The 17207-nt window shown below is 47.4% G+C and overlaps 1 protein-coding gene across 1 annotated transcript in view; it reads left to right on the top strand.

Moving 5' to 3' along the window:
- Window positions 1-17207, top strand: part of LOC144799464 (excitatory amino acid transporter 1-like) — a 174383-nt gene that overhangs the window by 68272 nt on the left and 88904 nt on the right. Inside the window, exon 2 of the mRNA XM_078670786.1 lies at window positions 16180-16390. The gene's annotated coding sequence lies outside the window, so the exon portion shown is untranslated. The remainder of the gene's footprint in view (window positions 1-16179; window positions 16391-17207) is intronic.

The raw sequence follows: 17207 nt of genomic DNA on the forward strand, positions 1-17207 counted from the left end.
CCAAGTCTTGGCGGCCAGGTAGGAGAAGGACCTTCCTCCTGTGGTGGCTCTTCGGATGCGGGGACGGAGGCGAGGGCGTGGCCGGTCGATCAAAGCTGGCGTGTGGGGGCGTAGAAGTTGAGGCGGCTGTTGAGGTATCCTGGGCCTTGGTTGTGTAGGGCTTTGTGTGCGTGGGTGAGGAGACGGAAGGTGATTCTCTTGTTGACCGGGAGCCAGTGCAGATCTCTCAGGTGTCCGAAGATGTGGTTGCGTCGAGGGATGGCCAGAATGAGTCGTGCAGAGGCGTTCTGAATCCGCTGGAGTCTCTTCTGGAGATTGGCGGTGGTTCCGGCGTAGAGGGAGTTGCCGTAGTCCAGACGGCTGGTGACGAGGGCCTGGGTGACCGTCTTCCTGGTCTCGGTGGGGATCCACCGGAAGATCTTACGTAGCATGCGCAGGATGTTGAAGCACGACGAGGAGACGGCGTTGACTTGTCTGGTCATGGAGAGGGAGGAGTCCAGGATGAAGCCCAGGTTGCGTACGTGGTCTGTTGGTTTGGGTGCGTTGCCCAGGGCGGGGGGCCACCAGGAGTCGTCCCAGGCGGAGGGTGAAGATCCCAGGATGAGGACTTCCGTCTTGTCCGAATTCAGTTTCAGGCGGCTGTTCATCATCCACTTGGCTACGTCTGTCATCCCTTCGTGTAGGTTGGCTCTGGCGGTGGTGGGGTCGTTGGTGAGGGAGAGGATCAGCTGGGTGTCGTCGGCGTAGGAGATGATATTGAGGTTGTGTTGGCGTGCGATGGCTGCGAGGGGGCTCATGTAGACGTTGAAGAGGGTTGGGCTGAGCGAGGAGCCTTGGGGAACGCCGCAGATGACTTCGGTGGCTTCTGATCTGAACGGGGGGAGGCGGACTCTCTGTGCCCTTCCGGCGAGGAACGAGATGATCCATTCCAGTGCCTTCTCCTGGATTCCGACGTTGCTGAGGCGCCGCACTAGGGTACGGTGGCAGACAGTGTCGAAGGCCGCGGAGAGGTCTAGGAGGATGAGGGCCGCTGTTTCTCCGTTGTCGAGCAGGGCTCGGATGTCATCGGTGGCTGCGATCAGGGCGGTCTCGGTGCTGTGGTTGGCCCGGAAGCCAGACTGCGAGAGGTCGAGGGATCCGTTCGTCTCGAGGAAGGCGGCCAGCTGCTTGTTGACGGTCTTCTCGATGACTTTTGCAGGAAACGGGAGCAGCGAGATGGGGGCATAGCATGAACCTAGCCAAAAAAATAGTGGAGAACAGTAAAGGGTCGAAGGCAAGGGTACAGGCAGTGAGAGATGGGAGAGGTGGAGGTAATTGATTGTTACTGCATGGTGATTTAGTTTTCTTTAAAGAGGTGCGTCTTCAACTCTTTCCTAAATTGGAGAAGCATTGAGGCTTTCCTGATGGATACAGGTCTGTTACAGGGATGTTGTTCCAGATCCTGGGTGCATATATGGAGAAGGCTGTATGGTGGACAGAAAGCAATAGCAGCGTTACACTACATCATCAACTAAGAGTTTTATGAAACGGACTCCAAAGCCGGGCCTAATTTGAGCCGGTGGTTTCCGGTGCTCAGCACCGTCACTTAGTTGTTGACACAGGCACTTATGACAGTCTGCCACAAGGTGGCGCTGGTTTTCGAATTTAGAGATTAGCACAACAACAGTTGTTTATTTATTCAAAATACATTAACAATTACTAATACCTGCCACCCAAACCATTCTTATAGCTTTAGGGGCCTGGAATAGTCCATATCGTCACACTAGTGCGAGTGCGGTGGGTAGTAGTTGTACTGGTACTGTCACTGGCGCCGCTCACAGGTATGCTGTAAGCGGCAGTGGCTTCTTGACGAGGGCTCCTTGCACTTCTTGTTTATTACAAATTAAGTACTGCTCCAAAGAAGATGTTTGTGTTGTAAGTGGCAAAATTGAACGCTGCAGCTTTATAAAACATTGCATAGTAGACACTTTTGACAAAGGACAAGTAATTGTGTTTCATCTTTAAGAAAACCTGTGTGCACACATCTTTACTTTGTAAACCAAAACAATTCAGTGAACTTAACATCCTATCATGAACACGTGAGTAAAATAAATGAGCACGAGGGCCTCTCGTGATTAGCATTCGTCTTATGACAGCGTATCCAAATAGCAGCTCCCTTAAACACATAAGTGGTAAATCGGTAAATAGAACATTCTCGAGCCTAGAAAGTAAATACAACAAAGAACACACACTTGCTTTTAACTACAAACTATGCATCATGTTGCATTTGCAGTCCAGTTAAAGGACTACTTGATTCCCCATCACCAAAATTTAATGGGAACACAAAGGGGACAAAGTAACCATCCTCGAAACGCCACAGGCTTGGGGGACAGCCCAACCAAACAATGGCAAACCATGGAAAACATGTCAAAGCCAAGAGCCGGAAGGAAGTGGCTGATCTAAAGAGCCCTCTCTCTCTATTTGTTATTGTACTTTTTTGAATAATTGATGACATGAGGTCTGTTGTAGCCAGACTTGAAAACCAGCAACCAAACTTTGTGAATATGTGGAGCAGCAACAGAGGGCTAGCGGGAATCATCCTTTACAACTCAACTTTTACCACGCAGTGTCTTTACGACGCAACTTTTACAACGCAAACCATTACAACGCATTGCGCTGGGGGGCACTCTAGGATAGGGAATACGTTTAATTTACTGTCCAACACCTTCCCTTGTGTCCACGGGGACTGGAGTTGGAATAGTAAATTAAACTATTCACTATCCAGCACCCCAAAGCGCTATGCGTTGTAAAGGTTTGCGTTGTAAAAACCGCGTTGTAAAGGCATGCGATGTAAAATCATGCGTTGTAATGTCATACATCCAAGGGCTAGCAATTCATCCGTTTGCTTATGAACAGGTGAAATTGAGTCGGCCTTGCTTGTATTGACATGCATGGAAAACCTCCCACTCTCCCTGGACAGACCATATTACTCCCTGTAAGCCACAGAGGTGCCTGTGGAGTCTGTCCTGGATATTATGTTTGGTCCTCAAAGGTGTCTCTGGTGTTGTGGTATTCTGTCCCAGAGTGGTTTCCCAGGTCGAGTGTGTGTCTTTGCTATGATGTTTTGTCCTGGAATGGTCTCTCCAATGCCTGTCTGTGCTCGGTTACTCTGGCTTAGAGAGCCCAATGTAGAACCAGTCGCTTATAGGCTCCTGTGACCCAGAACTGTCGCTCTAGAGTCTGTCTCGCCTATGATGCTTTGTTGAAGACAACTCTGTATAAGTTCTTTCAGGTGAACAACCTTTACAACGAAACTTTTACAACACACTACCATTACAACGCGGTCATTACAACGCAAACTATTACAACGCATTGCTCTGGGGGCGCTCTAGGATAGGGAATAGGTTAATTTACTATCCAATAACCTTCCCTAGTGTCCACGGGGACTGGAGTTGGAATAGTAAATTAAACTATTCACTATCCAGCACCCCAAAGCGCTATGCGTTGTAATGGATTGCGATGTAAAAACCGCGTTGTAAAGGCAGGCGTTGTAATAGCCTGCGTTGTAACGTCATACATCCGTTCTTTCACTACTAAGGTATTCCTTCAGAAAGATGTCTCTCCGAAATCTGACTCCGCTCAGGTTCCCCGGCTTAGAGAGGCCAATTAGGAGCCTGTCGCTCATGGGGTCCGTGCACCTATAACCGTTGCTTGAGGGTCTGTCTTTCCTATGATGCTCTGCTCAAGGTAACTCTCTATATGTTGTGCCTCTGCTGTCACATAAAGGTCTCTTTAATATCTGTCTCTGCTATGGTGTTTTGTTCCAGAGAAGTTTGTCCCTACTAAGTTACTATGGCTAACAAATGTTTGAAGTTACCCAAGCGTACTCGTTTGTTTCTGTCTCTGCTAAGGTACTGTGTTCAGAGTCGTCTCTTTAGAGTCTGTTTTGACAATTATACTTTGTTAGACAAGTCTCACCATGGCGCGTCTTTGATTCTGGCTCAGTCAATGTTCACGAAGGTATTCTGCCCCATAGATGTTGTCTCTGCTGTCACTCTTTCTAAGAGTTGTCAAAGTAGTGTCAGTGTCTCCTGTGGCCACCTGGAGCACTCTCTAGACTAGAGTGTATTTTTCTGGTTCTGCTCGCCAGCTCACTGAAATCCTCTGATATGTCCAGAAATGCTGCAAGGAATTCGTGTGCTCTAGGCAAAATTCTGTTTTCCTTACTAGACCACTTCCCATGCACTGGAAAAAAAGGTAATTTTCTGGACTTTTTAAGTCTTACTGCACCGCCATTAGGTGGTATCTGCTGCATAACCTCGAATTATTAAATTTCACATCATCCTTTTGCACTATGACCCTGACACTTGTGCTTAAACAATTAAAACTATCAAGCGCCACATGGGCGGCCATTTTGTAGTAATTGCGGGAGGTTTCATAATTTTTAACTTAATTGTACTGGAGCGAAGTTTTGTTTTTTAAAGAACAGTATAGACCAACCTGGGACCCTTTAAATTAAAATCTTTCGCAAAGCCTACTGGCCTGGCTTGCATTTTGAGCCCTGATTATGTATTTTTTTAACAGCCTACTACGGTGAATAAATAGGAAAGTAAACAAAAGTTGACACAAGCTATAGGGAAGGGTTTAACCCCGTCCCTGCGCACGACAGAACTACACCATCATGAGCCAAGGGCAGCGTGTGCTGATGACGGCGTGGTTTCGTCATGCTGCGGCCGCTTCGCCCACGTGGCACTGATTCCCCGCCTGTGTGTGCGAATTAGTGAGTGGGCAGGGTCGTGACGGAACCACGCCGTCATGACACAGCTCGCCCGTGACTCATGACGGCGTGGTTCCGTCACAAGCATGGTGGCGCCGCGCTCACCCCCACCGCCACTGCGGATTTAGCGCCGCGGCCAAGGGGTTAATATGCCAACACTTGCAGCATTTGGTATATTAAAGAGAGACACTCAAGAGGGAGCCAGGGTGGGCAAAAGGCAGGGGCAAAAGTTGTAAAGCAACCGCTCATCCTGCAGGTAAGGCGGAAGGATATACTCAAACAGCCAGTTCCATCAAATGAGAGATGATTATTCCACTGGGCGGAGCCAAGACGTGATTGACAAAGTCTCAAGCCAGAAGCTGAAAGAGGCTGGTCAAGGAAAGCCAATGGTTGACGTAGGAGGACCCAAAGCCACACATGCTATTAGTAATAGGTTTGTTTGACAGCTGCACTATCTAAACGCGGATGCAAAAAGTATTCCTTTGTGTATATGGTGCATCGGTACAATAAATATGTTTGATGGCTCAGTGTTCTTTTGCAATATAAACAAATCCTGTATGCATCACAATGGAACACTCTGTTTAACTCTGTTTAACTCTGTTGGTGGAGACATAGCTCATGCTATTTTAAAGAGTTGACTTGCAGACATCTGGCAATCGAGACATAAAAAAGAAACTGGTGTTTTGAAAAATGATTACAGTGCCTGAATGGACTCACATCATTTCATGTTTGGTGGTTTAACATAATAAAGTTCTTAGGTTACAAAAGAGCAAGTTATTTATTGTTCTCAATTTCATATTTGTTCATTCATAGTCATTTTACGGAGCTGGGTACATGTTCATGTCCTCAAATTCACACATTTCAGTTCGCCATCATTTTTTATGCATTTCTATCTCTGTTCTCTCCTCTACTTACAAATGCCTAAGACAAGGAAGAGGTCTACCTTGGAAACTCCTGCACCACACTAAAATGTTTCACTTCCATGCCACATGGTAATTCAGTAGGTAGTCCAGGTGTCCCAGATCTGCGGGGACAGTCACCATCTGTCCTGGCTAATTTGAATAAACTTTAGCATGTCCCGACTTTCTGAGTAAACTGACTGAACTCAGAAGGATTTGAGTCTTCATGTGTTCCACCTAAGAATTAGTTAAGAGCTCCCAGTAAAATGTAGTTCAGTTAACACCGATGCTAGTTTTTGTAAAGGTTGCGTGCAATATAGCCTTATAGCCCTCTGCAGAGGGCTATACCGGTTGTTATAGGCCCTGATCCCGAGTTATTGGCCCAAGCTGCAAGCCAGGGTCTATAACTAGGGAGAGGGCCTTTAACAGCTGGTATAGACCGAGGCAGAAGGTCTATAAGGCTATTAGAGCATTTCACCCACTAAGGGTAGAATGTTCCAAATTAGAAAGGGAGAAACAAAAAGACAAACATTGGAATGCTGGAGCTCCAGGGTTGTACCAGCCATTATAAGCTAGCAGCTACTCCATTGTCCTCATTGGAGCTGTCAACATTCCAGTGTTCTAATTCCCCATAGTGCCTCAATGTATGTTTTTTTTCAATTTTTGTTTGTGCTGTACTCCTCGTTTGATGAAAAATTGTTTATTTATTGATTTATAAAGTTTTATGTTGTCTCACTTCTGTGTTTGTGGAGTGTCCTGGTTTTTGGTTCTAAAAATCTGGTCACCCTACAATTCAGAACTTTTCCAAGCATGCACTCCTGTGTTGTACAGCATGCACCGTTTCTGTTTATATGCTTCAGCACCTGATCGGGGTGTAAAGTGCTGTAGCAATGTAATTACAATACAAAATGGCTGTAAACACAAGGAGATGATTGACCGAGCGCTGAAACTTTTCAGACACTCGCCTCCGTCACAGATCTGGGTTGAATCCATCATCGTTCTTTAGGTCACTTCCCCACCCCAGTTCAGACCCAGCCATATGCAAATTAGTCTTGACCCTCTGCCTCATGGGAACAGTCCACCCCGAACTGCCAAGCCAGGTCTTCCCTGTAACGGAAACAAGCATCCTTGGCTATGTCATTGAAATATCACATTCTAGCCATAGATGGGTGAGGGATCAGCAACTGGTACCTCTTGATGGAGGGCGATGGATTGGTCACTGGCATTTCTTCGGGGGGGGGCTGCATTTGTCCAGGTCCCATCCCTTGTCTGTTGAATGTACGGAGAGGCTACCGAGCAAAAAACCAGACACAGCACCTTGACATACACATTTAATGGTCAAACTTCCTTTTGTTACAAATTAGTGATTGTTAGAGGCAATATATGAGCCTATAAATTTGCTTAAACCATTTATCTGTGACTTTACTTGTATATGAATATATATCTACATCTATAAATATACATCCATACATAGAAAGTAAGAATTAAACATCTTGCGTAAATGTACTCGTGTTTGTGTGTATTTTTTGTGTGTATATATATATATATATATATATACATACATATACACACACACACACACACGCTTAGCTATTTCCATTTACTTGTTCCCCCACCAATTTTATCAGCGTCTCAATGTGTGCCTTCACCAAAATTCCCTTCCAGAGATGTTTCTGTACACAGCCAGTTGTCTACACCCTACTATTAACGAGCTCTTACCACAGGGATGAATGCAGAGGAGTAGATATTGCCCACACATTGTGTCTCAAAGCTTAACAGATTGTGATCCTAGCCTCTGCAGTTATGCTGCGTCAAAGCACAAGTATTAACCTTTGTAGTGTTAGTGACAGTATACGTCACTAGCAATATCCTGTAACGCCTGGTTGTACGTACTGAGAGTTGTACAGGCGGTATAAGTGTTAATCTTCTTTTGATAGCATTGGTCTAACAGGAACCTTGCCATACACTAGAACGTCTTAGAAGGTCTACTTGCTATTTTTTCACAAAAGTGCATATGAGGTTGGTGATGGATATGTGGTTTCAATGGTTACCTGTATGAGGACTTTAATTGAAGATTAAGACGTAGGCACATTGGACTCTTCCCCCACACATTTAGCTTGTACGTCTAAAAGAGGACGATCCTATCTGCTCAGGTACTGCTTCTGCCGGCCGACTGTACTTGAGGGTGCATTTGGATACTGAGGCATGTGGGCAGTAGAAGGTGGTCCCAAGGAGAGTGGTAGAGCAGTCCAGATATAGGTCCCGTATGTACGTGTATCATATATGCAGAGGAGCTAGTCTTTAGGCAATAAAGAACCTGTCATGCTTTTTTGGAATCCCCCTGGTGAGCTTAAGATGCATGCCCACCATCGCCCCTGTACCATGACCAGGACATTTTCAACTGTGCTCCATCATTAATACACTGCCAGGTAGCGAAGGCAAGGGCGGGTGATTCCAGAGGTGGTAATGAGCATGGTGACTGGGCAAGGTAAATGCCAGGCTATTGAAAGTATTGCTGTGCTCTCAGGACTATAGAGGGCAGGAGAGGGCTGAAAGCAGAGGCAAGAAGAGAGGTGGGAGGCGGACAAGAACATTTATTGTTTATTTTTGTTTTTTATAGAACGCGAACTTGACCCATTAGGGTATCAGAGCGCTTTACAGAAATCATACAAATGTACAATAGGCTTGGAATCACAATAATATACAAAAGGTAAAGCGGGGCAGGGTGCAGGATATATAAAGGATAGAGGACACGAATGTAGAGTTTGCATTTTATAGTTACTCAAGACAAGTCCCCAAGTTTCTAAGAGATGTGACTAGGTAATCCGAGGGGAGGCGCAAGTCTGGAGTTGATCAAAGTAATGGACGTACTAGTATTTGAGAAAAGGCCTCTTAGTAGCTTAGGGAACACTCTTTTGGAATGACATCAGCAGATAGCTCTTGCCAAAGGTCATAGGGTGAAGTCCTATTTTGAGTCCGTGGTTATGGAGACTGGTGTAGACTGTTCAAGGTTGACCAAGACTGATAACAACAATGCAACAGGTAAGACTCCAAGGGACCCGGGCACAACATCAGAAATCTTTCCCTTGTGTGATCAAATGGAAACCAGATATAGACTGCAATAGACAGGGGAACATATTTGGAATGGAACAAAAAACCAGAGTGGAAAGAATAACCAGAATACAGGCTAGGCAAAGCTTAATAACAGGAAATCAAACAAAACAGAACAACTGGACACAGAGATTGAAGACAGACACTACACAGAAACTAGCCCAGGGAACAATAGAGATAGCAACGAGACATGGAGAAAACCGAGACAACGAATTACAAATTAAAGATCATCAATTCTGGGATCAAGAGGAGACTGAACCCAAAAGTATCTGTGACAGGTTAGGCCTGGTTGGCACAGGGAAATGAAACTAGGACTCAGAACAAGGAATTAAAGAATCTACCTAACGGGCACTTAAAGAAGTTACTCCCTCCTGGTACATGGAATGAACACAGGAATCCAGAGCAAGATCCGAACAGTAAATCAGAACAAGGAGGCAAAGGGAACTGCTGCCAATTCTGTGGGTGCGTGTTAGGAAGCCCTACATCACACTATTTATACGCTACCTCGCTGGTGCTGCCGTCAGCCAATGGCCGACGCGGCCCTGCCCGTTTTGCGGAAGTGCCGCACTTCTGCTAAATCGTGGGTGCTGTGGAGGGGTTAAAAAACACCACCTCCGGCGGACCCTCGACTGATACTTCTCCACAGCACGGTAGACATCGGGGGGAACAGATATAAGAGATACCTCCTGTTCCTAGGCCTCACTTTAGCCAAGCATGACATTGCCCAGCATTGGAAGTCTTCTTCTCCCCCAGGGTGGCGGCATGGAAAACAGCCTTAGATAAATGTATGTTGGCTGAAGTAGCGGTATTTCAGGCATGGGGTTGCCCGCAGAAACATGGGAAGATCTGGGCCAGGTAGGCAAAACACAGGGGTATTGACCTGTCCCTCCTTATGCAGCCAGCAAGCCAAGAGCCTATCGAACGACTGGCCATCAATGACTCACCAATCTTATGTGTTAATTGGCTGTAGCTGTAGACCTACTCTTTTTACTGTGCATGTATTTATTGTTCCTTATGGGATGTGTGGTGCAGTGTTGGGGGAGGGGCGGGATGTTGGATCGAATGTTTTGCAGATCTCCTGGTGAGGCTTTCTCCAGTATCTCATGCTCGTGCATTCTGTCAAATGTCTGTATGCTGCTTACTGGGTTTCGCCCACTTGGTATTATAAAAACAATAAAATGTGTTGTTAAAAAAAACAAAAAAACACCACCTGCTTGGGTCACATAGTTTACATTTTTGTGAAATGGCAAAATATTTTTTAACACTGAATATATAAATCATCGTATTCTATTCCTCAAGATAACTTGTGGCTCACAAACAGTATCGATATTTCAACAATAAAAGCCAGTTCTTATTAAATAAATGTATGGTATCCACCATGCTTTTGCCACAGAACTCAAATGGATTAAACAAGTTTGCAGAGCTCCATCTAGATATTGTATTGCCCGCTGAAGGAACTATATCGCACTACTGATATATTGGGCACATAAAAGCTCCTTTCCCATATGCATGCTGTCCAATTATATACACGTTTTCTGTACTAGAGAACACAACATATTTGTAATATTATTACATTAACTATTTATTTGCTGCATCGGAACCTCAATGGTTACAACAATTTACTTTGCGCTCACAACTGTCAAATCTGACCTTTCATTTGTTTTCTGTTATTGAAGCTCTTAGTCTTTCATTTATTTACTTGCACTTTAATTAACCCCTTGCGTGCTGGTGACGGAACCATTCCGTCACAAGCCACGGTGGGGCTGTGCTGGTGACGGAATGGTTCCGTCACGGCCCGGCCGCCGCGCCTGCACGATGCGGATTCCGCGCCTGCGCTGGGCGTTCCATTGAGCGGGTGAGGCCGTGACGGAACCATTCCGTCACAAGCACAGCGCCACCGCGGCTCGTGACGGAGTGGTTCCGCCACGAGCATGGCGGCGCCGCGCGGCCCCCCCGCCCCCTAGCGCCGCGGCGGAATTACCGCCGCGGCCAAGGGGTTAAAGTCTATGACTTCTTCTAAGGCCCTCCTTACGAGTGGTCCATAATTGGTGTGATAGTCATCGCACCTGATAAATTTTGACTCGGCTGAGCCGGATTCTATCAGGGGTGATAAGTACCATCAATTTATGAGTTTTTTGGGAATAATATACCATGAGTTAGTGATTACTGCACCAAAATCTTCATGTGTGGGTAAATACTGGGTATTTTACCCAGGTTTGACCTGAAAGATATCTTATCACTAAACTTATAATTGCAATATGTTCTGTGACAAAGACATAGAACTCCCTGCCTCTCCATCTCAGGCCATCACCCTCACTGCCCCAATTCAGGAAGGACCTCAAGATCTGGCTCTTTGACTGAACCACAGCGCCTTCGGCGGATCAGCAGCCCCCTCTCCCCCTGCCCCCCCCCAGCGCTTTGAGACCCTTATGCTTGAGTAGTCGCGCTTTACAAGTCACCTGATTGATTGATTGACACCAGTTAATGCATATATTGCAATTAAATGGGCCATGAGTAATGAGGACCTTAGTTTCCACGGTGATTGTTCTACTCCACGGAAACGCATTTCATATCTTCAATTCTTCGAACGTCAAAATTCTTCAATTGTAAATGTGTCTCCTGTTTCTAAATGCAACTAAAGAAGATTCAGTGGTATTCATAGGGTGAATTTTCATATCTTTAGTTGAGGTGGTGACCCCCCTTTTAGGAACACTTCCGCATGTAGAGACGTTCTAAGCCATGGGAACAGTGGGCCCTGGCCCAGGGTCCCACCCTATTCTTGTGCTGATGACAGTGAATACTTATTAACAGATTGTTTTAAGTACAGTTTTTCTTTAATTTATTTTTAATGTGGGTGATGCATTGGAATCTATTAAAGTCATCTGGTAGAGCAATATATGTTTTTCAAGACCATCGAAAAACTATTTCCGTTAGATTAAAACAGCACCTCACATGTGGGAAATGGAAGGGTGTCACAAATATTATAAGCAATAATATTAGTTAGCTGTTGCTGAATTATCATATTGAAAACAAGGCACTATCCCTGAATAGTAGATGTAAACAAATTTAGAATTTGTACCAGTGACCTGTGCACTGTCAGTGACCTGACCAAAGAGGGCATAAAAGAGCTGAAATTGGATCATAAATCCAAAGCTGTTAGGAACAGGGGCCCCCACAATACGGTTTGCCCAGGGCCCCCTAAGTTCTTAAGATGTCCCTGATAATGAGGCTCCCATGGTATTATCACAGGTACCAGATGTGCATTGGAACCTGTCTGCATGGTTTAAATGTGCGGCATTTTTTCAGCAAAGAGAAAACCCCTTGCACTTGTTCCTCTATTGTAATTATAATTGTATTTATATAGCACTTACAACCCCTGATGAGGTGTTGAAGTGCTTTTTGGCAAGTAGTACCCTACTCCGGAACCCAAAAGGATTAGTGGTGGATTAATATAGGGAAATATGAGTATAGTGTTAGTATAGGGAGGTACGAGTTAATTTGAGCAGAGGACATGTGAGTCTGTTAGTTGGATTGAATAGAGTAATAGAGGGAAAGAATAAGGAAGAAAAACAGAAGTGTTAATTGGAAGATCATAGTAGTAAGTTGAGGTCTGGGATGAGTAAAGGAGAGATGGAGGAGGGAAGGACCTGTAGAAAGGCGTTCGGGAGTAAGAGAATCAGAGTAGAAAAAAATGAGGTTTGGGATGAGTCAAAGGAGAGAAATCATTAGGGAGAAATTAGTAGGGATATTTGGGGGATCAAAGTAGTAAACTGATATTTGTGGTGAGCCAGGAGGTGTAGAGGAGGGAGTTGTCTAGGAAGGGTTATTTTGGAGATCATAGTAGTAGAAAGGGAATAAATATATAGATACCTGCTTACATAGTAAGGGTATATTTGTGTAAACAATATATTGAAATTTGTGTGTTTTGTTTTTGTGGAGTAGTGAGAGGAGCTATTGATGTAGTGGTTTTCTGTGAAAGATTTTTATGTGCAGTACTGGTGGTGGGTGATATTTTAATAGTACGGGGTGGTGATTTGCTCTGGAGAAGAGTTTGTGGTGTGTAAGAGGGGATGGACAAGAGTTATGAGTGTTTGTGTTAGATTTGATCACTGGAATAGGTCATGTATGTGTTGGAGTGGCATGCAAGGATTGTATGGTTGTGTGTAACTGGTAAAAAGAGGCGGCGGCGGTGTTGAGGGATGGTGTGATGAATGATGTGTGTTCGCCCTTTCCTCCCGCTCCTCTGGTCTCCAAATATTCAGTGCTTGCACTGTGTGTGAGTTGTGGCCCTGACATTTGAAGTTGTCAATCAATCAATCAATCAATCAGTCATTTGTTAAATGCACTACATACCTGCGAGGGTCTCAAGGCGCTGGGCGGGAGGTGGGGGCCGCTACTGATCGAACAGCCAGGTCTTTACTATCCTCCTGAAGGTCAGCAGGTCTTGGGTCTGTCGTAGGCTCGGTGGGAGGGTGTTCCATGTCTTGGCGGCGAGGTGGGAGAAGGATCTCCCGCCAGTGGTTGTTCTTCGGATGCGCGGGACGGTGGCAAGTGAGAGGTCGGTGGAGCGTAGCTGGCGGTTGGGGGTGTAGAAGGAGAACCGTCTGTTGCGGTAGGCTGGGCCGGTCTTGTGGAGTGCCTTGTGTGCGTGGATGAGGAGCTTGAAGGATATCCTCTTGTTGACGGGGAGCCAGTGCAGGTTTCTCAGGTGGGGGGTGATGTGGCCGTGTCGTGGTACACCGAGGATCAGTCGTGCCGAGGCGTTTTGGATGCATTGTAGTCGATTGATTAGCTTGGTCGGGGCTTCCGCGTAGAGGTCGTTTCCGTAGTCGAGTCTGCTGCTGACGAGGGCCTAGGTGACTGTCTTTCTTGTATCTGTCGGGATCCATCTGCAGATCTTGCGGAGCATGTGGAGGGTGTTGAAGCAGGAGAAGGAGACAGCGTTGACTTGCTTGGTCATTGAGAGCGTTGAGTCGAGGATGATTCGCAGGTTGCGTGCGTGGTCGGTGGGGGGCGGGGCTGCCCCCAGTGTCGTTGGCCACCAGGTGTCGTCCCAGGCTCACTGGTTGGAGCTGAGGATGAGGACCTCCGTCTTGTCCGAGATCAGCTTCAGACGGCTGATCTTCATACAGTCGGCGACGGCCTTCATTCCTTCATGGAGGTTGACTTTGGCGGTGATGGGGTCCTTGGTGAGGTAGAGGATCAGTTGAGTGTCGTCGGCGTAGGAGATTATGTTGAGGTCGTGCTGTCGGGCGACGTGTGCGAGCAGGGGTCCCGAGGGTACGCCGCAGATGATCTCGGAGGCTTTGGAACGGAATGGGGGGAGGAAGATGCTCTGGGTTCTGCCGGAGAGGAAGGAGGTGGATCCAGAGCCTTGTCTCGGATCCTTGCGGTATGGAGGCGTACGCGTTGTGTGCGGTGGCGGACAGTGTCGAAGGCGGCAGAGAGGCCTAGGAGGATGAGTGCTGCGGTCTCGCCGTTGTCCAGCAGGGTCCTGATGTAGTCAGTGGCGGCGATGAGGGCGGTCTCGGTGCTGTGGTTGCTGCAGAACCCTGACTGGGAAGGGTCCAGGATTCTGTTCTCTTCGAGGTATCGGGTTAGCTGTCTGTTAACGATTTTCTCGATGACCTTGGCCAGGAAGGGTAGCAGAGAGGTGGGTCGGACGTTCTTGAGGTCTCGGGTCTGCCTTGGGTTTTTTGAGTAGGGTGGTGATCTCGGTGTGTTTCCAGCTCTCTGGGAAGGTCGCTGTCTCAAGGGAGAGATTGATGACGTTGCGCAGGTGGGGTGCGAAGGAGCTGCTTGCTTTGTTGAAGACGTGGTGCGGGAATGGGTCTGACGGAGAGCCGGAGTGGATTGTGCTCGTGGTCTTGATGGTGTCTTCGACGCTCACGCTGGTCCAGGCTAGCAAGGGGATGTGGTTGATGGTGTGCGGAGGGTCTGTTGTGTTGCTGTCTGTTGGGGCTGTCTGGGTGCTGAAGCTGTCATGGATGTCTGCTATCTTGCGGTGGAAGAAGGTGGCGAGGGAGTCGCACAGGGCTTGCGACGACGGGATGTCGTCTGTGTTGGAGCTGGGGTTGGAGAGTTCCTTCACGATGTTGAAGAGCTCCTTCGTGTGCGTTGTTGTTGAGGCGGTCTTTGAAGGAGGTCTTCTTGGCAGCCCTGATGAGGTGGTGGTGGTTACGGACAGAGTCCTTGTGTGCTGCGTGGCTGTCCCGAGTTTAATCACTGTGCCATTTCTTCTCTAGTTTCCGGCAGACTTGCTTGGAATCTAGGAGTTCTGGGGTGAACTAGCTGGCCCTCTTGCTGGTGTCTCTGTGGGGGGGTTTCTTCAGCGGGCGAGGGTGTTGGTGCAGTCCTTGATACAGCATCTGAGGTTGTGGGCAGCGACGTCGGTGTTGGAGGGTTCAGTGGGTGGGCTGAGAGTGAGGTTTGCATGTACTTGGTCTTCGGTGATTTTGCTCCAGCGGGGGATCTGTTGGGTGCGGTGGTGTGTGGTGGGTTTGTGGAAGGTCAAGTGGATGCAGCGGTGGTCGGTCCAGAGGAGTTCGGTGATGTGGCTGACGGAGATGTTGGGCTTGAGGAGAAGACTGGGTCGAGCGTGTGGCCGGCTGGAGTTGGTGGGCGTTGTGACGAGTTGCCTCAGTCCGAGGTTGTCGATCAGGGTGGTGGAGTTGCTGTCATTGTTGTTCTCAATGTGAAAGTTCAGGTCTCCAAGGAGGATGTAGTCGGTGGAGGTGGAGTCGCTGAACTGGGGGCGGGGTCCAGGGGGGGTCGGTAGGCGAGGGTGCCTCTGAGGGTGGAGTTGGGCTCTGTGTGGATCTGGAAATGCATGTGTTCGGCGGTACTGAGCGCGTTGTCGGTGCTAGTCGAGACCCTGATGCTGTTCTTGTGGACGATGGCGATTCCTCCTCTGACTCCGTCTAAAGGTCATGAGGTCAATAAATTGAGTACCATTAAACTGGGTAATAGTAACATTTGTTTTTGGCGCTAAGAAACTGCAGGTTTTAAATCGAGGCGCTATATAAACCGGTATTAATATTTTATTATTACAATTGATTAATCAATACATAAATTAGTCTCTCTCAAATATTTGCCACGATTTTTTCCGATGCTGATCCGCAGCAATGTCGAACCCACTGAGCTGTATGACTGAACATGTAACCAAGAAGGTGCCATAATGTTACCTGCAGGACATGCACTGACCCTTCCATCCTTCTTACTGACGACGGTAAACAGGAGTGTTTGGATTTTGTACTCCACCTGCACAGAGCCAGCATCTTCCTTCACCCCCCTTCACCCCCCATCTCTCACCCACTTATCGAGCCGGCTCCCCTGTCATCTCGCCCCCTCCCCTCTCCTCCCTCCCACACTCTGAGCGTTTTCAGGCTCACACTGCTGTTTTCTCTCTGGCAGGGGGTCTCAGAGCCGCGCCTGGAGCTGAGGACGGAGGAAGTCTGCCGTGGAGCGCGCGGAACACCGTTCCCACCGCCTAGAACGGAGAGCACAGCGAGGGGACGGCGGAACCCGACTTCACAGCGCCTTGAAACAAGGGGCAAGAAAAACAGCCCTTTGGAAGGATTCAACTTCTGCGAAGCTGACTGACTGGCTCCTGCCCTCCAGCAAGGTAAAAACAATCATGCTCCGTTTCAATTTTTGGGGGGGAATTAAAAATATACATATATTAATGTTTTGACCCGAAAGAGCACAGGCGGGGATGGCGAGGTGCGTGTGCCGCATGTGAGCTACAGGTTGCAAATCCCAGCATGCAACAGTCGACGTCCCATCCTTCTGAATCTGATAAAAGCTGTGCTTTTTAGTTAGTTAAGAGTCGTTTATTTGTTTGGTGGAATGCAAACGGAAATTAGGTGATTGCTTCCAAGATATCTCTGCAATTTACAGGTCGCAGGATTGCATTCCAGCCCTGCCTTTCATCTGTCTAATGTTGAGAAACGGAGTACCGTATGTCGAGTATTATTAACGCCTCTCACTTACAGTGCTAAATGAAAAACAATCTCGTGGCGCAAGTGCCATGGGAAAACACGTTTTTAAGTTACAAAGAACCGTGTGTACTGTGCGTTATATCACAGCTGAAGACACAACTCTTTGAAGAACAGGACATAACCAACCAGTAAATGTCTAGGTCCACTCTCTGTTTGCATCTCTGCTTTCGAACCTGGACAGCGCTCCGAAGCCATAGGCTAGATAAGCGCTATAGAAATATACCACGCACACACACAGCCTGGCTATTGATGTGCTCACACTTTCATCCTTCATCCCCATAGCGCACTGAGGCTGGGGCGCATTTAGACAGCTTGTATTTATAATAAAGCGTTTCTTGGAGGGCAGACACAACCCCATCTCTCCTGATAGAGACCGACATCTCTGCCAAGCATTAATGGGAGTCTGCAGCAGGGTAAATGGATTCACGAATAAGACCCTTG

The sequence above is a fragment of the Lissotriton helveticus genome, chromosome 12 (genome assembly GCF_964261635.1).
Source record: "Lissotriton helveticus chromosome 12, aLisHel1.1, whole genome shotgun sequence".
In the NCBI taxonomy this organism is placed as follows: domain Eukaryota; kingdom Metazoa; phylum Chordata; class Amphibia; order Caudata; family Salamandridae; genus Lissotriton; species Lissotriton helveticus.